The sequence below is a fragment of the Peromyscus eremicus genome, chromosome 10 (genome assembly GCF_949786415.1).
Source record: "Peromyscus eremicus chromosome 10, PerEre_H2_v1, whole genome shotgun sequence".
Lineage (NCBI taxonomy): Eukaryota > Metazoa > Chordata > Mammalia > Rodentia > Cricetidae > Peromyscus > Peromyscus eremicus.
In genome coordinates, this window is record NC_081426.1 from 10,422,719 (window position 1) to 10,447,252 (window position 24,534).

The following is a 24,534-nucleotide window of genomic DNA, read 5'->3' on the forward strand; positions in this document are numbered from 1 at the left end:
TGTACACTGTGAATATGTGTTACTCTCGTTGGTTAATAAAGAACTGACTGGCCAGTAGCCAGGCAGGAAGTATAAACAGGACAGCCAAACTGAGAATTCTGGGAGGAAGACAGCTGAGTCAGAGAGTTGCCAGCCAGACAGAGAGAAAGCAAGACATGCCAGAGCAGTAAACGCCACAAGCCTTGGGGTGGGCAGCACATAGGTTAATAGAAATGGGTTCATTTAAGGTGTAAGAGCTAGTTAGTAATAAGCCTGAGCTATCAGCTGAGCATTTGTAATTAATATTAAGTCTCTGAGTGGTTATTTGGGAGTAGGCTGGGTAGTTGGGACAGAAGCTTCTGCCTGTATTATGGGGGCCATTTTCATTCAAACCACCACAACCACTGAAGTGTTTTCAATACTCATACTATCTGAAATCTGCAGTCTCATGAGTCAGAGGCCCAGTTCTCCAAGAATTTCTCATTTGGAAATAGAACTCCCTGTGCAATGGGGTCAGTGTGAGAGGGGATGCCCCCCCCCCCACAACCCAGCCCAGATACAGACATTATCAACTCTTAAATTCTCAAACCACATTCCAGAGCAGCTCACAGTGCTGGTTTACTGTACGTTTTGGTTGGAAGAGAACACTCCCTAACTGCATTTCTCAGTAGCCCTGTTGCAATCATTCCTTCAGATACAGGCATCATAAAGTAACTTACTTCTCTTTTAAAAAATCTTAAGACTATGTTACACCTGGCCTCAGTCTTGGGAACCCATTATAAAAGTGCAGTCTATGTGGTTTATGTTATACCATCAGGCATTTGGTGAGGAGAAGGGGGTGGGCATCCTGTTCTGGGTCAAGGGCATTGCTCCAGGGTGACATCTGTTTGTGAGTAGCTGGACCACATTTTCTCATGCTGAAAGACGTGTCCTTGTGACCTGCAGCCTGAATGCCCTGCTTATGCTTACTAATTACTTCCAACTCGTTCTCATTGTGTCAGTAGAAACCTTCATGCTGCCTCTGAAGGTCTGCTTTTCTCAGAAGAGTGGTCACGACCAGCGTTTGTTTGTCGTTTCATCCCAGATGCCCATTAGTGACCAGCTCAGATCACATCCTCCATCTCCACGGCCGATACAAAGTGATCATTATCATTTCCGTTTTGTAGATGAGGAAAATTAGTTTGGGAGTGGTTGTATCACTGAAGGTCTAGACAGTGAGTGGTACAGTTGAATCTGAAGCCAGGACTTTTGGCCCCTGAGCTCACGCCCTCTCCATGAGAACTTGTCTCTTCTCAGAGTCTACCTTGCACCATTTACAGTCTTCCTCCTCAGCATCTCGCCTGAATCTGGAACCTCCTACTTCCTGAGCCAACCCCCAGAGACTGAGCAGTTCAATTCAAGTTTATTCAGCTGTAAAGGGAAGGAACTGAAAATTCTCTGGGTCCAGACCTCAGATTCCATTTATCTTAGAGTTTTGCTTCTCATCTTCTGGTCTCATCAATGGTGGGCCCAGATCAGTGGTGGCTCCTGGCTGTTTGGGTAGGATAATGTTACTTACTAAGCTTATGTGTCTGGATCTCCAAATATAAAGGAGATGTATAAAGGATAGCATGCTCTCCAGAGGGCATGCATGGGCTTAGCTAATTAGATGCTGAACTTCACCTTGGAATGTTGTGTAACTTTCTCTGGGAAGAGACTGCATCTATTCACCCCAGATAGGGCGCTAACAGAGCAAACAAATGATTACACTCAAGCCCAGCTTAATGAATCAGTGAGTTTATTGGGGTTACTTACAGAGCACAGGTGACTCAGGACAACTACATCATCCAAAGCCCACCCCAGCATGGGCGACTCTCACGAGAGCTACATCCCTGCTCGGTTTGCTGGCAGCTAGGCTTGGGGATCGGGAGAGAATATGTTTTCTAGGAACTGCTTATTACTTTTAGAACAAAAAGTTTAGGGAAGGGTCTTGTGAATATTGTAACTATCAGGAGTTTTCTGAACCTTTTAGATTTATTCATAAGCCTTCTGAGCCCTTAAGCCCCGCTCTACCCTCCAGGAGTGGATGTTTCGATCTGGAGGAAACGACTATAGGACATTGAGTTGTGAAGCATAGTAACTCAGCCAGTTAACACGCATTACGAGCCTGTAGTGAACCGAACCCTGGGTCGGGGCAGGCATGGGGTTCCTGAGCTGTGGCTGCACCACTCCCCACAGTTCCTTAATTTCTGCACCTCCCACAGCCGCATCTGCATTCAGAGCACGGGTCTCTGCTTATGCGTTAGTCTAGTTTCTCTCACCGGCGAGAACGTCAGCGTCCTGCCAGTCCTACTATACTCACAGCCAAGCACAACCCGCTTCCCTTGGCCTCTAGAGTATGCTGCTAGAATTTGACCTGAAAAGTACCTCCTGCTGTCCTACTAAGTACCTCCTGGGGTCCTACTAAGTATCTCCTGGGGTCCTATTAGGTATCTCCTGGGATCCTACTAAGCTTCTGGCGTTTCACTCACTAGGCTGAAATGGACCACAATCACACGTAGTTAACTTGGAAGAGCAGACTTTTAAATTTTTTAATTTCAGGCCCTGCGCCCGACTTAAAGTATGCCTTCCAAGCAATCCTGACGACTGAACATTCTCTCCCCATGTACGCAGGAGCCTGAGATCCAGCATTTCTCTGGTTCCCAGTCTGATCTTCCTTGGTCTGATCCACGAGATAAATCCATGCTGGGACAAATTCCAAGATCCAGTTTACTCTGCCTGGAGCCAGCTCCTCAGAGGTAAAATTTTACCGTGTTCTATTGAGGCTGTTTCCCTATATTCTCAGTTTTTCTCCGTTTCTCTCTCCTCTTCCTCATTCTTTTTAGCTGTTTTTGTTTGTTTGTTTTGTTGTAATTTTGCTGTCTTTGCTTTTTAACATCAGAGGCTATCACTTTTTCGTGACTGACAAAGAGGAAAGAACCCTGGCGTGACTGAAAGCCTGGGACTATTTGATCCCTGCTTGGGCTGCATTTATCAGTATAGCGAATGCATCAGCTACTTCGCTACCTTAGTGAACTGGCCAGTTCCACCGGAGTCTTGTCTCACTTCTTCTCCAAGGGCAAACAAATGAGGATGTTAATTCACCACACAAGAGAATCATAGAAAAACACCAAGTCTGAACTTGCCAGACACTGGGATGCCAACCCAGAGGAGTTACTGGTGAGGGTTAGAACTCCTAGCTCTAGGTGACAGTGGGGTGCCCAGCAAGAGTGGACCCTGGAAGGCTGAGTCTGTGGAGCACAGGTCACTGATGAGGGTGGAAATAGCAGAAGCGGCACCCAGTGGAGGCTGCAGCGGGTCTTGTGAACCTTATTTTCCCGATTAGGTCCAGAAAGTCTTCTCCCAACGGATGGGAGCGGCTCTCCCACTGTGTTGGGTGGGGTGAGTACTAAAATCGCTTCCATACTTCTCTCACTGGTAGACTTCTGGTATCATTTCTGGAAACTGGAGTTCATGGAATACATCTCTGAGACAAATTCTTGTTCATTGTGCTTTTTAGCAAAATAATTTTTAAATGTTATTTATTTTTATGCCTGTGGTGTTTTGTCTGAATGTATTCCTGTGCACCAGTTGCAAACGGTGCTCTAGAGGTCAGAAGAGGTGTCAAATCCCATGGGACTGAAGTACAAATGATTGAGAGGCACCCCCTGGGTGCTGGGAACTGAACTTGGCACATGTTCAGGGAAGTGCAGCCAGCCCCTTTAACGGCCCAGCCACCTCTCCAACCCCCAACGTGTTCCCCCACCCCAGGATCCCTTGACTGTCAGAGCTCTATTATACAATCTTAAGGCCTTTGTCATAGTCATTAAATTAGTTTACCAGGAAGTTAGAGAGATAGCTTATTGAATAAGAATGCTTGATTTACAAGCATGAGAACTCCACTTTGAATCCCCAGCACCCATAAAAAAGCTAGGCATGACTGCATGCGCCTGTAACTGTCAGCATTCGGAGATGAAGACTGGTGGATCCCGAGGGCTCTGGCCAGGCGGCCCAGCAGAAAAGGTGAGCTTCCAATTTAGTGAGAATCTTGTCTCAAGGAGAGCAAGAAAGAAAGACATTGGCATCCTCCTCTGAGCTCCCAACACAGGCATAGGCTCACAAGCACCCACCACAGGCACATGCCCACCCGCCAACAGTAATACTCACCTGACAGCGCCAAGGTTTGAAAGAGGAAAGCCAGTAGGAAAGGTTTGGCAGATTGGGAGATTGATCAGTGTTTTCCAAAATTTGGGTAATTTTTTTTTAGTTTGTTTGTTTTTTAACATTTCGTTGATTCTTTGTGGATTTCACATCATGCATCTCCATCCCATTCATCTCCCCACCGCCTCACATCTGCCCTTTCAACGCCCCTCAATAAAATAAAATGAAAACGAAAAGTCCTGGTGTGGAAGCTGTCATGTGACACAGTGTACCCTTCAGTCCGTACATCTTTACTTGGAAGTGTTCATTGCAGTGAGTCATTGTCTGGTTTGAGGCCTCTGGCTTCTGCTACCCCCTCAATACTGGGACTCTCGTGGATTTCTTGTTGTTGCCCTGTGTCATGGAGCTCCTGTAGCTTCGGATCTGCAGGTCCCACCCCCTTCACATGCTCCAGTGGTTCATAGATTCGGTGGATGCTGGGGTGGGCTAACCCATAGCCCTGGTTCTGGTTGGTCAGACTGCCAACTTTCCCTCACCATCACCAACAGGGTGAACCCCGGCTGGCAGCAAGGAGCAGGGCCCCACTATCTGTCTGTCATGTGGTGATGTGGGTGAAGGAGAGATGCCTCCTCACCGCTTGCCACCTAATGCAGGCAGAAAAGCTGGTCCTGGGGTCACATGAGTAGGAGAGCTGGCCCTGCCCCTCACTGACTGCAGCACTTGGGTGAGTGGGTCCTGCACCTCACCTGGACAACACGCTAGAGCTGACCCTGTTGGCCCAGGTGCAGGTGAGTTGGCCCTGATGGAGTGAGAGCAGGAGAGATACCCCCCCCCCCCCCGACTCCCACCCACCATGTAATGGCATAGGTGAGGGAACGATGCCCCTCCCCACCCCTTGTCACCACCTGTGGCAGGCAGGAGAGCTGGCCCTGTGCCTCACCAACTGCAGGGCTCTGGAGAACAGGCCCAGCACTGTTGTGAAATATTATTTGAAGATGTGTTACATTTGTTTATGCTGTAGACATTTGTTTAATGATGCATTTGTTTAAAAATGTGTTGCATTCTTTTATGTTGCATTTGTTTAACTCTGTGAAGTTATATTACTTTGCCTGTCTAAAACACCTGGTGGTCTAATAAAGAGCTGAATGGCCAATAGCTAAAGAGGAGAGAGAAATAGGCAGAGAGAATAAATAGGAGAAATCTGGGAAAAGAAGATCGAGGGGCAAGAGAACAGGAGAAGAGGATACTAGGGGTCAGCCACACAGCCACATAGCCAGCCACGGAGTAAGATTCAAAGTAAGATATACAGAAGTAAGAGAAAGAAAAAGCCCAGAGGCAAAAGATAGACAGGATAATTTAAGATATGGAAAGCTGGCTAGAAACAAGCCAAGCTAAGGCCAGGCATTCATAAGTAGTAATAAGATTCTGTGTATTTATTTGGGAGCTGGTTGACGGGCCCCTACAAAGAGCCAAAAGAATAAAATAAAACAACCAACAACACATCACCTTGCCCAGGCAAAACAGTAGAACTGGCACTGGTGGTGTGGGTGTGAGTGAGCCGCCCCCAAGGGCATGAGAGTAGGGTAACTTTGAGAATAAGGGAGGCAAAGGATTCCATCCTGCAGAGACATACCGTAAGTTCTGTAAACAACTCAATGACTTCAGGAACTCCTGGAAACTGACCAGATTCACTCAGGCTCCTTTCCCAAGCATATGTCAGCAGTAAGAACCACTGAGAGATACTCTCAGACAAGCTAAGCTGCCTGGAGGAGGCTCAGACCAGCTGGGCTGTCCAGAAAGGACATTTTCCAACCCGTTGAGTGCCTGCAGGTTGTGGTACACATCAGGCTTCCAGATTGCGTGAGATGTCACTCCTCCCGGAGTGGGCTTCGGTGATTCAGCTGTCACAGAGTCATGTCTGAACGTATGAAAAACCACGCACCCATATTTCTGAAAATAATCCCAATAAACTCATTGGTTTAGCAAGTTGGACTTTGATGGTATCCGTACTTGGTGGTTGTCAGTTTTCTATTCAGTGTGAGTAGACACATTCCTCCCCAGGAACAGTGTTACACAATATAGGTCAGAAAAAAAAAACAGAAACAAAATAAAACAAAAACTCCTATCACGTTAACATGACCTTAAAAAATGCTTCCTAATGAAGAAAACTTGAGCTTTTTCTTGGAACCATAACAGAGAGGGGCCACAGTTGAGTTATAGGAGTCTCAGTTACATATACTCTAAGGTTCTCCAGAACTGGAAAGGATATCTCAGGAACTTTAAACAGTGAAGAACCTTTGCTTCCATTGGACAAGATGTGGCTACTCCCAGATGGTCCCTCCCAAAACTTCTTTCAATTTTGATTGAAGCAAAATGAAGAAATACTGAAGCTACTTGTGCAAGTAAATAAAATGCAGTTCCTCACTGATTTCTAAGTACTAGCTTTGTGGCCTTTGAATTAGAGGCTTTGATCTCAGGCCCGGGTAAAATATCATGCACAGTATGTTTCTAAGAAAAATTTTCAAGCGTTCTTCATTAGTAGAAATTTTAAAAGGTCATTTCTAAGTACTTTTGGTTTCTTACCTCTTATGAAACAAAATCAGCCATTTGATGACTTGATTGGTGGGGGCTAACTTTAATTTTGAAATTAGCTAAAAATCCAACTATGACTTAATGATGCTTTCCTCAAATACAGTTGGACATGTTTATCTCACTGTTCAATAGAAAGAGAGTTAGATGTGTGTGCAAAGATTTAGCTACAGGTTTATGGTATCCCCAAATGGAAACAAACCTAAATGTCTAACATTAGGAGAATTATTAATAGAGGTGCATATTAATGCAATAGAATTCCTAGAGGTGCTGGGAAGCATGCTGCAGACAAGTATTAACAGATGACAAGATCTGCTGACTTAAAATGTGGTTGCCCAATAGTATAGGCAGCATTATATTTTAACTGTCTATGGATGCCATAACTCCAAGAAGCTGAGTAAAAGTATACATTATCGTCAGCCTCCTGTGTGCTCTCTCCTTTCTCTGGCTACTATTAGCAGGTATGAAATAGCTAGTTTACTCAGCATAGTCTTTGCTCTTGGAAGTTCACCTATATAGTTTGAGTTTCCCTCTATTCTGAAAGCTAGGCAAATAATACAATTCTGAATGTGAAAACAGTCTCCTGGTTTTATGTAAACAAGAAAGCTTCGAGCACAACTGTAAGGTGAGAGTTAGGCCGTTTCTTGGTGTTTTGGTTGGTCCTTTCACTCATTCTCATGTTCAAACCATCTCATGCATCCTGGCCTTTTCGTAAGCAAACGTTTAAATGTTAGCTGTTATGCTCACTCACAGGCCTTGGGTTTTCACTCTTCTTTGAAGAACCACCTTGAGCCTGGCTAGCCAGTGGTGATTAGGGCAGATGTTGATTCTGCTCTTCTGCAGTCTGTGTTTATCCAGGAAGGCAGACATTACTCCACCAATAAGGCAAGACACAGAGACACCGCCATGAAGTGGGGGTGGAGAACACACACTAGGTCTTCAGAAGTATCAGACAAGCCGAGCCCCTAAGGATCAACTGGAAGTACATTGGAAGTTAGAGGCAGAGATGTGGGAACGGCATTCTAAGCAGGGAACAGCATGTGAGAAAAGCCCTTGGTCAATACTTGACCTGAATTCCCGTAGGTTTTCGTAATTCAGAAAAGTTCTATTGTTGGTCATTGGCAATCACTAGGAGCATATGTACACCTATTCCAAAATGGGCTCCATTCTGTTTTCATCTTTAACTGGAAGCTTGAGTGTCTTCTGGAACTGTGGTGAGCTTCCTAACGCCAAGCTCAGAAATGAGCTGGCAACATTTCAACTGCATACCTTAACCTTGAACACTTGGCTCTGAGTCCTAACTGGTCCTGGGGGTTGATATACTATTATCTCAAAATTATGTTTATAAAAACCTTCATCTTGCCCCTACAGTGTGTACAGATGACTTCAAAGCCCAGTTCAGGAATTACAGGTGTAATAGATTTACAAGTATGCTAGTACACTTGCAGGTGCCTGTGATTGGTCCAGGCCCTCTTATCAAGTATCAGTCAGATCAATTTTGCAGCAGGCTGGAGTCTCTGAAGGAAAAGTTCAGTGCAAGTTCAGAGGCAGCGGCCGCGGTGGAGCTGCTTTAGGAAACGTTAAAGCCACATCATTTCCCCACACTGGAGCACCACCAGCCTTTCAAGAACACGGTGCATTTTGCCCCCTCTTCCTCCATGACATCATGTAAGATAATATTCCAAACAAATGCCCAGATGACAGATACTGAATTATTTATAAGGTCAGGCTACTGATGTGAATTACAAGGAAGAAATAATAACGTTGTTGTGACCGATGGAGTAAAGGGACATGGGCAAGAGAGACTGAACAATAGCTCTAGAGATTTCCACCCACAGGAGAGCTGTGCACTGTCACGTGGTGTGCGGAGAGCCTTACTTGAGAATAGAAACAACACCTGGGGAATTAGCTGTAGTGTATTATTTAACATTTTATTTATAACTTTCCAGCAATTTCTATAGCCAGTATTATTTAGCCACAGATGTCTTCAAAATCAAGATCGCGGGTTCTGACAGCCATGTTTGGTTAAAAACAAACAAAAAACCCAAAAATGATTTCTAGTGCCTCTCTGAGGTTTGACAGTTTGTCCCGTCACTATTTTTACAATGGTCTAGGGCAGCAGTGGCAGCTGGGGATTTAGAAACTCTCTTCTAGGGCTCTTTCCAAAACAGTTGTCTGCAGTCTGTCTGTTTCTCGGGACTTGATTATTCTGTCTTTTTGTTTTTGTTTTTGTTTTTCAGATGTGAGTGGCCGAGACAGAATCTGGATTTGAGCCAACAGAAAATCTCTAGAGCTGTCACTTGGTTTGGGGTACGAATTGGCCAAAATTCTTCAGGGGGCCTATCTCTTTTTAGAAACTGATTCCATGGTTGGAGACATGCTTCCTGACCCTTCCATGAAGAATCACTTGAACAAATCCCTCTACTTTGCAAGGATTTAGCAATCCTTTGATTTCTGTATTTAGCAAAACCATATTTAAATTGTTATAACTTTTAAACCAAACTACGGGTAATTCTGCCTATTCCTAATAAAGTATTAGAAGATGTATAACACAACTTGCAGTGTCTTTCCAGCAAGAAAGCCCTCTCTCTCTCTCTCTCTCTCTCTCTCTCTCCTCCTTCTCTTCCTCCTTCTCCTCCTCCTTCTCCTCCTTCTCCTCCTCCTCCTCTTCCTCCTTCTCTTCCTCCTCAGTGCTTATGAGCAAATGGCCAAACGAATTTAAGCAACCCAATAAGAGGAGAATCAATCAAAGAATATATGCATGTAGAATGAACTGGGACTATAACATTAAATCATACTTAGTATCTCTTTATTATGACTTTTGGTGGCTCCCCTGGCGGTTCCTTGGAGGTCCTCAGAGTAAGGGTTCGTGTATGTTCAAGACCAGCTGCTCCTTGCCCAGGCCTGGCCCTGGGCTGTGCTGCCGATAGTCCGGAGTAACTGTTTTTTCCCACTCTACTGCGGTCAGACCTTGTCTGTGGCACTGGGAGAGCGGGAGTTGCTTTTCTCTTGGGCACTCTGCCGCAGGCCTGGCACAAGTCCTCTCCCTAACTTCCCATGGTAGAGCAGGTTAGGCTGCAATCACGGCTGAAAGAGCAGACAGAGCTTAGTGTAGAAGTCCACCCAGCGAGAGAAATGCTGGAGAAGGCTGCACTCAGAGGCAGGAAGCCTAGTCTAGCCTCTCAGCACCACAGTGCTCGTTCTGTTCCCATAAGGCCAGGGTCAGCTCACTCCCACTGCTGGGAATTCTTAGGCTTCTCATTACCCCTCCCCCATCTCAGTGGGGGGCAGGGCACTCATACACTGAATTCTATAACTGTCCCCTCCAGTTCCCATTTCCTGTCCTAAGTAATGTCTTTTCCCAGGATATGGCAGTTCACTTATTTTAAGGAAACCCATCTTCTACCCACACTCCACACAGTCAGCAGTCACAGCTTTAATCCATCTGCACTCTGAAACTGAATACTTGGTTTACGAGTTGAGAGACCTATGACTGACATCTTTAGGTCATGTTAGTTTACTTGAGGATGTTTCAGACCCTCACCAGACACAGAATTGGTGATTCACAGTTATATAACCCAACATCCCATTCAGGGGCTGTTTTTTTTTTTCCCCTCTGAGAAATCAGTGTCTATTTTCCCCCCTTTTATTAAGAAAACCTTAAACAAATTCTAAATAACATTTTCCCAGTTTCTAGTCATCAAATTCTTTTAAAAAGTGTTTTTCAACCAGGACACTTTATTTTGATTGAAACAGGTTGGGTTAAGTGCCATGTGTTCGGAATAACCAAAAGGGAAACTGGTGGGGGATGGGTCATCAGCTCCCTAAGGGGGAACCATTAGAAATGACGCACTAGCCCCCAATAGTGCTCCAGCCACCTCACACCGCCTGCTCCGCTGGTGGAGATCGTCTCTGCTATCCTCAGGGCCAGGAACAGAGCAGTTACCTCCAAAAGAGGACTTCACATACCTATGCCTCTAGGATTTCACAACTGAAAAATTCCTACAGAAGAAACTCAGCATGGAGTATAGTCCAGAGCAGGACACAGGATCACGCGATGATGGGGTGAAGCCCAGCAGTCGGTTTTCATATCTTGTATCTCCACCTAGCTTTCAGTCCCCCTTCAGCTACCCTGTTTACATAGCACCGAAGGTCAACGTAAGTAGGCCAGCATGGCCTCCACCTTAAATTGTTTCTCTTCCCCTTTCTCTTTACCCTTTTGCTTTTTATGTTTCTTCTCCCAGAAAACACAGTCAGGCTAGGTTGGCAAAGTCTCTGCAGCTCAGTCTCCTGAGAGGTGAGCCTGTCCTAGGCTGTCCCCTTGCACTCCCACATTGTCTCTTGAGAGGTGAGCCTGTCCTAGGCTGTCCCCTTGCACTCCCACATTGTCTCTTGAGAGGTGAGCTTGTCCTAGGCTGTCCCCTTGCACTCCCACATTGTCTCCTGAGAGGTGAGCCTGTCCTAGGCTGTCCCCTTGCACTCCCACATGTCTTCCTCCTTTGTTCTTGCTTCTGTCATTCCTTCCTATCTGTGCATCCCTCTCCCCGCCTCCAAGCTAGCAACCTACAAGTGTCATTAGTCCCACTGTGATTCCTTCTTTTTCTTTTTCTTTTATTCCCACTCATGTCCATAATAAAGAGCACGTTAGTGCACACAGTACCTATGGTGTCCCTCGTGTTCACAGTCAAGAACACATTAGTACACACGGTACCTTTGGTGTCCCTCGTGTTCACAGTCAAGAACACATTAGTACACACGGTACCTTTGGTGTCCCTCGTGTTCACAGTCAAGAACACATTAGTACACACGGTACCTGTGGTGTCCCTTTACTGTATGGAACAATTGGTCCTTAAGGAGCGGCTGTCTTGTAGTCAGCTGCCACCCCACTTTGGTTTGGTTTAGTGCTGAGCAGTGACTGTTGTTGCAGACAATACTCAACTCTCAGGGAAGTGTCCAATAGACACTGTTGCCCTTGAACACAGTCTAACAAAAGAAAATGTCATTTCAGCCTCATTATAAACTAATGTCTCCTGAACACTGCAGAATTTAAAAAGAAAAGAAAATGTAACCAATTGTCTAGCAATGAATAACTTCCAATGCAAAAATGCAAGGAACATGAAAAACAAGACACACCTCATCCAAAAGTCACCGATCCCACATTTACCCCCCAGTGAGACCAACTTGTATGAAACTCTAGACAAAGAATTCAAAATAACTGTTACAAATACGTTCAGAGAATTCAGAGAGGAAACAAATAAATTCCTGAATGAATTTTGTAACACAAAGAACCAGCTAAATAAAATAAAGAGGTCCATTTGGGGTATGAAAACATAATTCAACAAACTGCTAGAAACACTGAAGAAAAACTAAACTGAAATGATGAAGGAAATGAAAATTAGAGTAAGTCAAATAAAAAGGCCAGTGGCAAGCCTCCCCAGTAGAATGGATCATGTGCAGGACAGGATATCAGGGCTTGAAGACAAGATAAAGACATTGAAAACCTCAGTCAAGGTCAATAACAAATTAATTTTTGCAATAATTTTTGGGAAAAAAACATATGAATGGAACATGCAGGATATTGGATATGCCACACAAGCCCAAATCTATTAATTAAGAGCATAGAAGAAAGAGAAGGATTTCATGCTAAAGGTATAGAAAATGTGTTCAATAAAATCATAGAAAAAAAATCTCCAAATCTAGGAAAAGAGATGTTCATTCAGGTACAAGAGGCATAGAACAAATAGGGCGAGAAAATAAACTCCCCAATCATATTACAGTTAAAACACTGAAGATCCAGAGCAAATAAAAGGTACTGAAAAACTATAAGAGAAAAGGACCAAGTTGCATATAAAGGCAGGCCCATCAGAATAAGAGCTAATTTTTCACAGAAACCTAAAAAGACAGAAAGGCTTGGGAGGCTATATTTCAAGTTCTGAAAGACCACAGCTTCCAACCCAGACTCATTTACTCAGCAAAACTATCAGACATGATAAAAGGAGGAAGAAAAACTTTCCACAACAAAAGCAGGCTAAAGAAATTTATAACCACCGAAATAGTCCTACAGAGAATACTAGAGGGAATTCTTTGAAATGAGGAAAAAGATAAACACAGCCAATACGCTCCAAGGAAAAAATAAATAATACTAAGACACTCGTTCAGGGAAAGAAGACGAGGAAAACATCAAATACTGTAAGATTACCAAAATGACAGGGATCAATATCCACCTTTCAATAATTACTTGAAGTATTAATGTCTCAATTCCCCTATCAAAAGAGGCAGGCAAGCAGATTAGGTTAGAAAACAAAATCCACCTTTTGGCTGCCTCCAAGAGACTCATCTCACCATCAAAGATCAATAATTTTACAAGGTGATAGGATGGGTAAATATGCTCTAAGCAAATGGAACCAAAACCAAGCAAGCATTACTATTCCATATTCTCATACCTGATCAAATAAACTTAAAAGCAAATCTAGTCAGAAAATACCAAAAGATCACTTCAAGCTGGTCAAGGCAACAACCCATCCAGAGGACATTACAATTCTAAACATGTGCACCAAGCACAGGTGTAGTGAATTTCATAAAACAATTCTAAAACACAGTATATAAATAAATATATATGTATATGAATTTTAGAATTTTCATAAAACATGGATGGTAACAGTGGACGACTTCAGTATCCCAACTTTCACCATTAGACAGATCATTTGTACAAAAAATAAGCAGAGAAATACCAGAGTGAAAGAGATCATAGAGCAAATGGATTTCATAGACATCTATAGGACACTTCTTCCAAACACTGCAAAATATACATTCTTCTCAGTAGTCCAAGGAACTGTCTCTAAAATAGATCATATACTAGGACACAAAGCAAGTCTCAACAAATATAGGAAAATTGAAATAACATCTTGTTCTAGTTTTATTTCTGTTGCTGCAATAAAATATTCTGACAAAAAGCAACTTAGTGGGAAGAGGATTTATATAGCTTACAGTTCCAGGTTATGACCTGTCATTGTGGGGAAGTCACAGAACAGGAGCTGGTCACAGCACATCCAAGGTCAAGAGTGGAGAGAAATGGATAAATGCACACCCACTTGCTTGCTTCGTGTGCCCAGTCAGATTTCTCCACTTTTTTATGGTTAAGGATCCCCTTTGTAGGGAATAGTACTACCCACAGTGGGCTGGATCTTCCCAGATCAATTTAAGACAATCTCCCTCAGACAGCCACGGGTCAACTCAATGTACACAGTTCCTCACTGAGATTCCCTTCCCAGGTGGTCATAGGTTGCATCAAGTTAAAGCTGACAGTCACACATCTTGTAGTCTACCTGTCCAAAATGGAATAAAGCTATAAATTAACAACAGACAATATACAAACTCATGGAGACTAAACAGTATACTATTAAATGATGAACAGGTCATTGAAGAAATTAAGATATACAGTTTTTTAAATCCTAGACTTGAATGAAAATGAAAATACAACGTCCCAAAACCTATGGGATACAATGAAGGCAATTCCTAAGAGGGACGTTTATAGCCTGCATAAAATAATATAATAATAATTGTAGAGAACTCAAATAAGTAATTTAATGATTTACTTAAGATATTGGAAAGACAAGAACAAACTAAACCTAAAAGTAGCAGGTGTGGAGAAGTAATTATGATTGAGACAGAACTTAATGAAGCAGAAGTTAAAAAAAAAATCAGTAAAATTTATTGGTCCTTTGGAAGGATAAACAAAATTGGCAAGCTCTTAGCTAATTAACCAAAAGAATAGGAGATAAGATCCAAATAAACAAAATTAGTGACAAAAAGAGAGAAATTATGACGTACACCAGTAAAACTCAGAAGAAAATGAGGATATACCTTAAAATTTTATATCCTACTAATTTGGAAAACCTAAAAGGGATGGATGAATTTCTAGATCTATATGACTTACCAAAGTTAAACCAAGATGAGATCATTGGAATGGATGTATAACAAGCCATGGTTTTAAATTTTAAAAATTCCAAATTGAAACAGCCCAGGACCAGTAGATTCACAGCAGAATTCCATCAGACCTTCAAACTAGAGCTAGTAGCAACACTTCTCAAATTATTCCATGAAAGGAAGAAGAGTACACTTCCAAACTCTTTTCACCAAGTCAGTATTGTCCTGATACAAAATGAGAGAAAGACACAGCAAGTAACAGAAAATTATAGACCAATGTCCTCGATGAACATAGAAACAAAAATTCTTAATAAAATACTTGCAAACCAAATTTAAGAACATGTCAAAAATACCATACATACATCGTGACCAAATTGGTTTCATTCCAGAGGTGTAAGTACAATCATCTAGATGTAAGGAGAAGGCTTTTGACAAAATCCAACATCTCCTTATGATAGAAGTCCTGAAGAAACTCAGGTGAGAACAAACACATCTCACTACAATGAAAGCTTTATGGCAAACCATTAGCCAACATTATATGAGATGAGGAAAAACTCAAAGCATTTTCACCTAAGTCTGAAACAGGGCAAGGGTGCCCATCTTATCTGCTCTTAATTAATGTAGTGCTGGAAGTCTTAGCTAGAAGTAAGACAAGAGAAGCAAATAAGAAGGATACAAATAGGAAAGGAAGAAATCAAAATACCTTTATTTGTAGGTGTTATGATTCCATACATAAGGGACCCTAAAGATTCTACCAAACAACTCTTCAACCTGATAAACATTTTCAGCAAAGTGACAGATATAAAATCAAGATACAAAAGTCAGTGCACTTCTTACATACCAATGAAAAATATACTGAGAAACCAGGGAAACAGTCTAATTTATAATGGACTCAAAAACTACTTTGGAGTCAACCCAACCAAGGAATTAAAAGGCCTCTACAATGAGAACTTTAAAACATCAAAGAAAGAAATTGAAGAAAACACTAGAAGATGGAAGACCTCCCGTGCTCATGGGTTGATAGAAATAACACCGTGGAAAAATGGCCATCTTATCAAAAGCAATCTACAGGTTCAATGAAATCCCAACCAAAATTCCAGTGCCATTCTTCACTGAAGTAGAAAACACAATCTTAAAATTCATATGGAAGCACAGAAGACCCAGATAGCCAAAGAAATCCTGGGCAAAAAGAATACCACTGGAAGCTTCACCATACTTGACTTTAAGTTATACTACAAAGCCATAGTAATAAAAACAGCATGGTAGTAGCAGAAAATTGACACGTGAGTAGAACAGAGAACCCAAATGTGTCACTCAAGTTTTAAAAAGTAAAGACAACAAAAACACATTGGAGAAAAGCTGGACACTTCAACAAAATTTTGCTGGGAAAACGGTGTCTACATGTAGAATAATGAACTAGATCCTTATTGCTCACTCCACAGGAAAATCAACTACTGATTGATCAAAGACCTCAACGGAGAACCAGAAATTCTGAAATTGCTAAAGGAAAATGTAGGGAGAATCCTTCCACACATAACCTAGGTGAAGATGTTCTGAATAGGATTCCAGTTGATCAGGAAATAGGGTCAACAATCCATAAATGGGATCACGTGATATCAAAAAAGCTTCTATACAGCAAATGAAATTGTTAATCGAGTGAAGAGCCATCTATACACTAGGAGACAGTCTTTGCTAGTTATCCAGTTGTCTGAGGACTAATAACTGTAATCTACAAACGTCAAGAAAACAAACAATCCATTAAAAAAACAGCAATGGAATTGAATAGACAGAGGAAATACAAATGGATAGCAAATATTGTTTAAAGTGTGCAGCATCCTTAGTCACTAGGGAAATGCTAGTCAAAACTACTTTGGGATTCCATCTCACCCTAATCAGAATGGCTATTGCCAAGAAAATAAGTGACAGGTGCTGGTGAGGGCGTGCAGTGGGAAAGCCATTATACACTCTGGTGGGAGTGAGAACTGATAAAGCAGCTGTAGAAATCAGTGTGGAGGTTTCTCAAAAAGCTAGAGATGGAACTCTCAGATGACCCAGCTGCACCGCTCTGAACACATACTCAGACAACTCTATAGGCTACTGCGGAGACACTTGCACACTCACTGCTTGCACACACTCGTGAAAGTCCATGTTTATTGCTGCTGCACTCACAATATGTAGGAAATGGAACCGGCATACCTATTCACCAACTGACACACAGATAGTGAAATTGTGGTGCATATTACTTAATGGAATTTTATTCAGCCACAAAAAAATCAAAGTATAAAATTTGCAGGTAAATGGATAGAATTGGGAAAAAATACACTGAGTGAAGTGACTCCTCATGTTCCCTTTCACATTTGAATCCTAGCTTCAAACTCTTAGATTAGTTGTTTAACTTGAGGTGCCTATAAGGCCATGTAACTAGACAGGTGTCATTAGAGAGGTGTGGGAGCCCATAGAGGTTTCCAAGTGAGATCTGAGCTTGCTTTACCCAGCAGGGCTGTGTAAAGGGATGGACTGAGCATGTGCGTGGTTACCAGGTGTCTGGAAGGCTCTGCACCTGGCTGTGCTAGGGGGAGGTCTTTTGCTTCACTCCTTGGCATTCCTTTAAAAAACCTTTTAGAAGAGACAGAAGGGCCAGTGGATTAGGATCCAGGCTCTCTTGAGGCTATCCTGTGTTTCTGTCTCTCTCTCCTCTTTATTTCTGTCTAAATCTCTTATCCCTCACTCCTCAAGAGTACCCTGGGGGAAAAGGTGGGGGCTGGTCCCCCACAGAGAGGGAAGGATAAACAGAGGCCCTAGGGGAAGGAGGGTAGTGGACCTCCTAAGACACAAAAGTTGAGTACTGTTGGAGAAAGGGGAGAGGAGAGAGGAGGGGGAAGAAAAACTGAAATTAAGGATGTATAAAAAAGCCATATGGAAACCTATCTTGTAAGCTTCTTAAAAATATTATAAAAGTATTTTGAGCAGAGGTACCCTGTATGAGTGGGTAATGTTCCTCTCCAAAGTGATGGCTTATTAAACACAAATCCCAGTGTTGGATCTGAGACTATTTCCTTATCAGTAGTTAGTAAGGGAGGCTCCAGCAGTCCCCTAAACAATCCAGGCTATTGCCATTGCTTTTGCTTGCCTACCAAAACTGGATAGTAAGACCCTGTTGCTGAAGACACTATGTGTTTGGTTGCAAGGCCCGAGAAATCAAGCTGGAGGCTTCCTCTCTGCCAGCTGGTTTTCTTTGTGTCAGAAGGTGCTACGCAGGTTACTGTGAGAGAAAAGTCACATGGTCTCACACAGCTGTCCACTCTACAAACTATAATACCAACCTGCCAGGCAAGAAGTGCCCACGGGTACCATAGTGGCATGCCTATTGTGGCAGCATCACGTGCTTTCTGATTGGATGGGAGCCTGCACCACAGAAAGGACTTATGCCAGCACTGGAAACCTGACCAGCAGCCTGTGGCTGGGGAGATCATGGGCCCTAGCAGGGAATGGAATACTGTTGTTTTCTAAACGGACCTGTTGTTAATCTGCCTGTTAAGTATTTAAATGCCAAATATCAGCTCTGCTTTCAGTTTTTGTCAGAGAAGTTTCTTCTTGCAGTGGTCAGCTGTGGACGAAGAGACCAGTTAGTGGAAGTGATAAGTGCTCAGCCCTAGATAGGGCGTCTACATCACTCCTTCAAGGCTCTGGGAACATCCTGAAAAGGGGGGCAAAAGGAATTTAATAACAGAGGATGGGGATGAGTGCTGTGAAAGATCATCTTTTGGACATGACATGGCCGTTGTCATGCGACATGTGATTCATCATCTGTGAGAGCAGGGATCAATGCATGTGAAGCTCTAACCCGTCTGATAGCTGTTCCTCCCAAGAACAGGGGAAATCTGGCCGGAGAACCTGGAGATTCTTCATCATTCCCAGGGAGTGGGCCGAGGTAGAAGCTCTGCAGAAGTGGTCTGGATGGGGATGCGTGTAGGGGTCGGGGCTGGGTACAGGCAGTGAAAATGTCCCCCCAATCAAACAAGCTGTCTATCAAGTGTGCGCCCCGAGCTAGGCTGTTGGGCAGGCCTACTTGGTAGCACCCTCGTCCATATTAAAGGACCTTGGTCGCGCGTGATGATTTTGATTTCTCTGTTTGGTAACATTGGCCTTTCAGACAGCATCCCCTGAGAGAAATCATCTAAGAGAGGATGCAGAAGAAACGAATTTCAAAGTAGCAGAATCCCAGCCACATGCCCTGCCCTGTTTCTTCCTAGGGCAGAGTCCAAGTCAGATAAGATTACTCTAATATCTGTGGGGTCTGCAGCAAAGCAATATCAGTGAAGTTATTCAAGTGTTTTGATGATCACATATGTTCTTGAACTACAGATTAGATATATTAAAATGGCCTCTGAGTACTACTGGCACGCAGCACTTTTTACACAACTTTTCTCCCAGGTATTCTGCCTAACTAACACTGGGTAAGTTGGTCATCATCTTCTCTGACTTGACTGCCCACTTATCCGTGAAGCCATGCCTGTCTCCAAAGTCTGCAGCAGCAAAATCCCCACTCTCTGATGGCATGTGGATGCCAGGCAAGAGACATTGGGAATGCTTTCCTCGGGTCTGAATGGAGTCAGTTAGGAGAAAGATGTTTAGGAAAAAGTTGTCAGTGTGCCAGAGGTGAGACCCAGATCCTAAGTGACAAGGTTTCCGAGTGTTCTTTGAGATGCTTTGAGATGTCTCTGTGAGGCCATCAGAGCACAGTCCCTCTTGCTTGGGTCCAAGCACAGACAATGTCTCCTGGGGGTCTCCTTGAAGGCACTCCTGCAGTTCTGGACGGTACCTCCTTCCCACCACCGTCTGCAGATCTGCCCTGAAGCTCTGGAGGAAGCTCACTTTCTACAAGTTTTTTCACTAATATCAAGAGTGGACAGATTTATCTCTTCTATTCCCTGACAGCGCTTTCTAGAAAACTAGGACAAAATGCCCTAGGTTTGTCCCACAGTCCTCCTGGGCAACATTCTGCAACCACCATATCCCAATCAGCCAGGGCACCCAGACATCATCCAGGCATCTGAATCCCCAGTCCCTCAGCCCTAAAGTTCACCCTTCTTATTCCTTTTTCTGGGCCCACAGAGTACTCTTGTTCCCCATTCTGGTACCCAAAGCCTGGGCTGGACCTCCAGATAGCCACAGGCCCTTCCTCAGGCTCAATTTCCTCAGTTGATAACTTGATTGCACTTTCTGGCATTAATCGTATGGTAGGTACAACTGTCTCACAAAGCTGTCTCAAGTCCCTAATGTGAAACTTATCTCCGTAGAAAGTTATTGGAAGCTATCCCTCTAATGTACCGACAGAAGTACCAAATAATTTATGCAGAGATTTAAAAGAAGGGAGGAACTAATATAAGTTCTCCTGTCTATCATTTAAAACTAGGGTTTCATTTGCCCAAGGCCTGACACATTTCTTTATAGCCTGAAATCCACTCCATGATTAAAGAGATGACTTTAGTTGATATACATAAACTTTAACAAGATGAAGCTGCTCTTAACCATGGCTTTAGTGGAACGAGGCAGCATTGTAGCGATCAGAAGAGACCGACACTTAAATCTAGTGTTTCTTACATTAGATGGAGAGGCTTCATCCTTGAGTATGTAGTGAACAGAATTGGCATTTGATTTTAAAAAGAAAGGGAGCAGACTTGTCTCCAAACTTGGGGAGCTGGGCGTCTTTGTTTTGAAAATGGGGTTGATGGTATTTCAGTCTCTCTTCCTGAGAAATTCAAGCTCACGTTGCTAACGAGGGCAGTTCAGCAAGGACTGAGATCTGAGTAGAACGCTACATTGGCCAATCTCTTGGTTCGTTTGCTTTCGTACTTTGCTTTTATATAGTTGTGCAAGAGAATAATAGAATTCCGTTTTCCAGACATCGTATGAGGTCCGTTCCCAACACAATGCTTTACTCTGCAGAGGAATGTCTGTGGAAGGTAGGTGTCTTTGTATTCGTTTTACACATGACAGAGCTGAAAGCCAGAGAGGGAAACTTGCCAAAGAGCTCACCATTGGCCAGTCTCAGGACTGGAACTTGAGTTGACACCAGAGCCTTTTCAATAGGCAGCACTGTCTTTTTTGGCGTTTGCAAACATGCCAGTATTTCACGTATGGTTCAAACATAAAAATACCGAGGAGATTCAGGTATCGGACGGTCAGGGGAAGTTCTCTAGAACTGCAAGTAGCAGATAGATGCTGCTGCTATTTGATTGACATAAAGGTGAGCCGAGAGATGGTCCTGATGCTGAGAGATGGAGCTCTAACTACCTTGATGTGCAGAGTGCCATCTTCTCCAGAGTAAAGTAGCCTGAGAGCTTATTTTAGGGAGTCTGTCTTGGACAGTGTCAGAATGCCAGATCCTTGAGCCAGCCGGCTTCATGTTCATCCTCTGCTTAAGCTGGGGTTTTTCCATGTTTTCTCCTTAGTGTTATTATTACTTCATTATGATATTTCCATACACATATAGTGGTGTACTTTGCTCATATTGCCCCCGCGAGGATTTTTTGGTAATAATTCAGGAATCCATAAAAGGTCTTTCCTCCTCCCTACCCCATGCTGAGGTTTAAATGTGCTCTGAGTCAAAATACTGCAGGGAGCGATGAGGGTTGCGTAACCACGCCTGCTCCTGCCAGCTGGGTCAGGAGTTCAGCACAGCACTTCGGCCCCCATTCTTTTGCTTTGGGTGCCTTTCCCTGGGCCCTCATCCCCCAAGCGAAGGGAGCGGACCTCCCAGAGTCTCTGGTGAGTGAGAAGTCTCTCTTGCGAGTTTTATGTCCATCGAGCAGAGAACATGGAACAGTTTATTCCACAACCTTTGTAAGAACACTTTTGGGAAGGGCCTTAACATTTCTGGGAATATGTCCCTCGTTCTGTGGTGTGGAATGAGGGGAGAGGAGTGGGACTGTGGCCTGGGTTCCTCCAGGGCTTCCGTGTGTGTGTGTTCCCATATGTGGTTCTGGATGTTTGATGTGCGCGCGTACTCGCGTGCGTGCGTGCGTGCGTGTGTGTGTGTGTGTGTGTGTGTGTGTGTGTGCGCGCGCGCGCGCGCGTATGAAGGCCGGAAGACAAGCCTGGGTGCCATTCTTCAGCTCTCCACTTTGTTTTGTGAGACAGGGTCTCTCCCTGAACCTGGAGCTTGCCGAGCGGGCTAGGCTGGCTGGCCAGCAAACCCCATCCACCTGCCTCCCTGGTGCTGGGATTACGTGTAATGTCCAGCTTTTTCTCTGGGGTTCTGGGGATTGAACCCAGGTCTTCGTGCTTGTGCAGCAGGCACTGGCTGAGCGCTCTTCCCAGCCTCATTAAAAAATGTTTTCTACGTCAGCTCCTCTTGTGTCTTTTTCTGTTTGGATTACATAAGCTATTCTTATTGAAGAGAGGAGGTACAATATAACAGGTAAGAATGAGGATCACGGGGCACACGTGGCAGCCCTGCCACTTGCTCTGGTTATGTGGCAGAGTCCTGTGGCAGCATCAGTTTCTCTGGGTGTACTCTACAGACAAGGAGAGTAATTCCTCCCCCCCGCCCCCCAGGCTTGCTGAAGGGCTTAAATCTGAGCCTGTATGAAAGCACTTAGCAGAATGCCGGTCATACTGTAAATGCTCGTTTGGAGTGGGTGGCCGTTATTACGGCTTCTGACCCGGGTTTCTCCTTTCTTGATGCGTTTGGTGGCCTGTGCCCGCAGCATTTCCCACACAGTAGGGCAGCATGGAGCAGCGTTCCTGTCTCCTTATTCTCCCTGCCCTGTTCCTGGGGGGTCTCACTCCTCTCCTCCTCCCCTTCTCACCCTCCACGGCTCATGTAGGGTGGAGAATGTGGATATGCCACTAGGAGTTCTCATTATAAGGTTAATTGAAGGCCACAGTTTCACATAGTTTTATAATGTTAGGAAGCTTCTGGAAACACAAGCACGATTCATTGCAAAGACTAAAAGCCATATTTGATGACTGATTTTTGTTTCTATTTTTCCCCACCTAGTCATGCAGTGTGTACTTAATACAGCTCTGCGGCAGTGAGAACAGGCGAGAGCAATTAAAAAATGTTGCAGACCAAAAATTCCATTTAAATCTTTGTTTTGAGCCAAGCAAACGAGGGATGGGAATGCCAAATGGTCGGATGGATTATTTCTGCATCTAAGAAAAGCCGTCTAGAGAGGGCGGAGGTCACCACCGTTTAGGGCAGCCCCTCCCACCCGCCTATCTTTCGGTGGCCACGCCCACAGCAGCGGTGTTAGCCCAGGGGCTTCCTCTCTCTTCCTAGTCAGGGCTGGACATGGCATTTACCAGAAGGGGCTCTAGAGCTGGTGAAGGAAACAGGACTGTAGTAGACTGGAGCACAGTCCCGGGATGACGAGTGTGTCTGGTTCAAGCCCAGGCTCTAATATGCTCTAACTGGGAGCCTTGTCCTGGTCAGCATCTCACGCCTGCTGTCTCTATCTGCAAAGCGGCCACCTTTGTTAATCTTCAGGTGTCTGCTGACTACGAACTCGTAGCTGGGTGTTGCTCTGTGTGCCCGCTAGTGCCAGAGAGGGGAGAGTGGGTATAAGAGCACAGTTTTAAAATAGACCAGAAAACGATTCACTGAGAAAATGGTATTCGTATCAACAAGAGAAGGAAGTTAAGAGGATGAGCCACAAGAATCTCTGGAGAGAACGTGCTAGAAGAGATAGTGCAAGGGGCCTGATGCGTTAGACGAACGTGGCCAGAGCAGCCAGCAAGCACAGTAACATCGGCTGGGAACCAGGGTGTAGGAAGCTGTGAAGGACGAGTGTGCAGGGGCTGCGTGTGGATGCGAGAGAAGACAGCCAACGTTCCGTCCAGAGCAATGGAAGGAAGTGTGTTGCATTAGCCAAGATGCGAGAGGGGGGAAAAAGGATGGGTGGAGGAGGGGCAGAGGGAAAACTGAGAACAGTATCCGCCCTGTCTCCCACAGGGGATTAATGTGATCATTTCTGTGAAATTTATCGGCAAATATACTTTACCGCTGTGAGTATTCAAAGGGCTCTGTTCACATGCTGTTTATCTCACGGACATTCTTTCACTCCACAGGTGGTTCCACCCGGTGGGAGGGGGCCATCCCCAGCATAGGACTCTGAGACGTGGCAGGTACGATCTGAGCTATGTTTAGGTAGCTATTTTAGGACGGGTCCTCACAACTGTGACTCAACTATGACTTAACAGTTGATACCTTTATTTCTCACTAACAGAATATGGTTCCTAATTTTTCTTTCATATAGCAACTAATGTTGCCATGCAGATCTCCTGGTTGCTATGAGATGGAATATAACCGTGCCCTGTGATTGGCCAGCGCCTCTCATGCTTGTGTGGGTCTCACATGGGCCGCTGACACTGAGCTGTTACTATGGTGAACTTTACAGTTTCCCTTGATTGGTGGATTACAGAAATAGACCAGCAGTGGAATTCATTATATTCAGCTAAGTAAAATGAAAAATAAATATAATAATGTTCCCCCATCATCAATGTGAAGAAAATATAGCATGTAATGAGATAATGAATCATCATCAGATGACACAGACCCTTCAAAGAGCGAACAGTGATGATCATCCTATGCCAAATTTGAGTGGGAAATATTTTCTCTCTTCCTTTGAATCACTGTTCAGAGTTAAGGGCATTGGACTGATCAGGCTAGGAGCACGAGCTTTGGAAGGGGACACGGAATACAGATTGAAAAGAAAATGCCCTTCTCTCTGGGAGATTACGGGTTAGGCTGGAGCCTGCCTGTGGAGGGTGGGAGGCCCTGTCAGTTCCAGGCAAGACCTGATTCATTTTGCATCTCAGAAAAATGTGTTCTTGGATGCTCCATCAGACAGGCTG

General features: G+C 44.1%; 1 long non-coding RNA gene across 1 annotated transcript; it reads right to left on the bottom strand.

Moving 5' to 3' along the window:
• Window positions 1-9,539: 9,539 nt before the first annotated feature.
• Window positions 9,540-23,872, bottom strand: LOC131920908 (uncharacterized). The gene is made up of 2 exons (XR_009381796.1): window positions 23,682-23,872; window positions 9,540-9,834 (listed from the first exon to the last, which is right to left on the bottom strand). It is a non-coding gene; the product is annotated as an uncharacterized LOC131920908 (long non-coding RNA).
• Window positions 23,873-24,534: the final 662 nt, after the last annotated feature.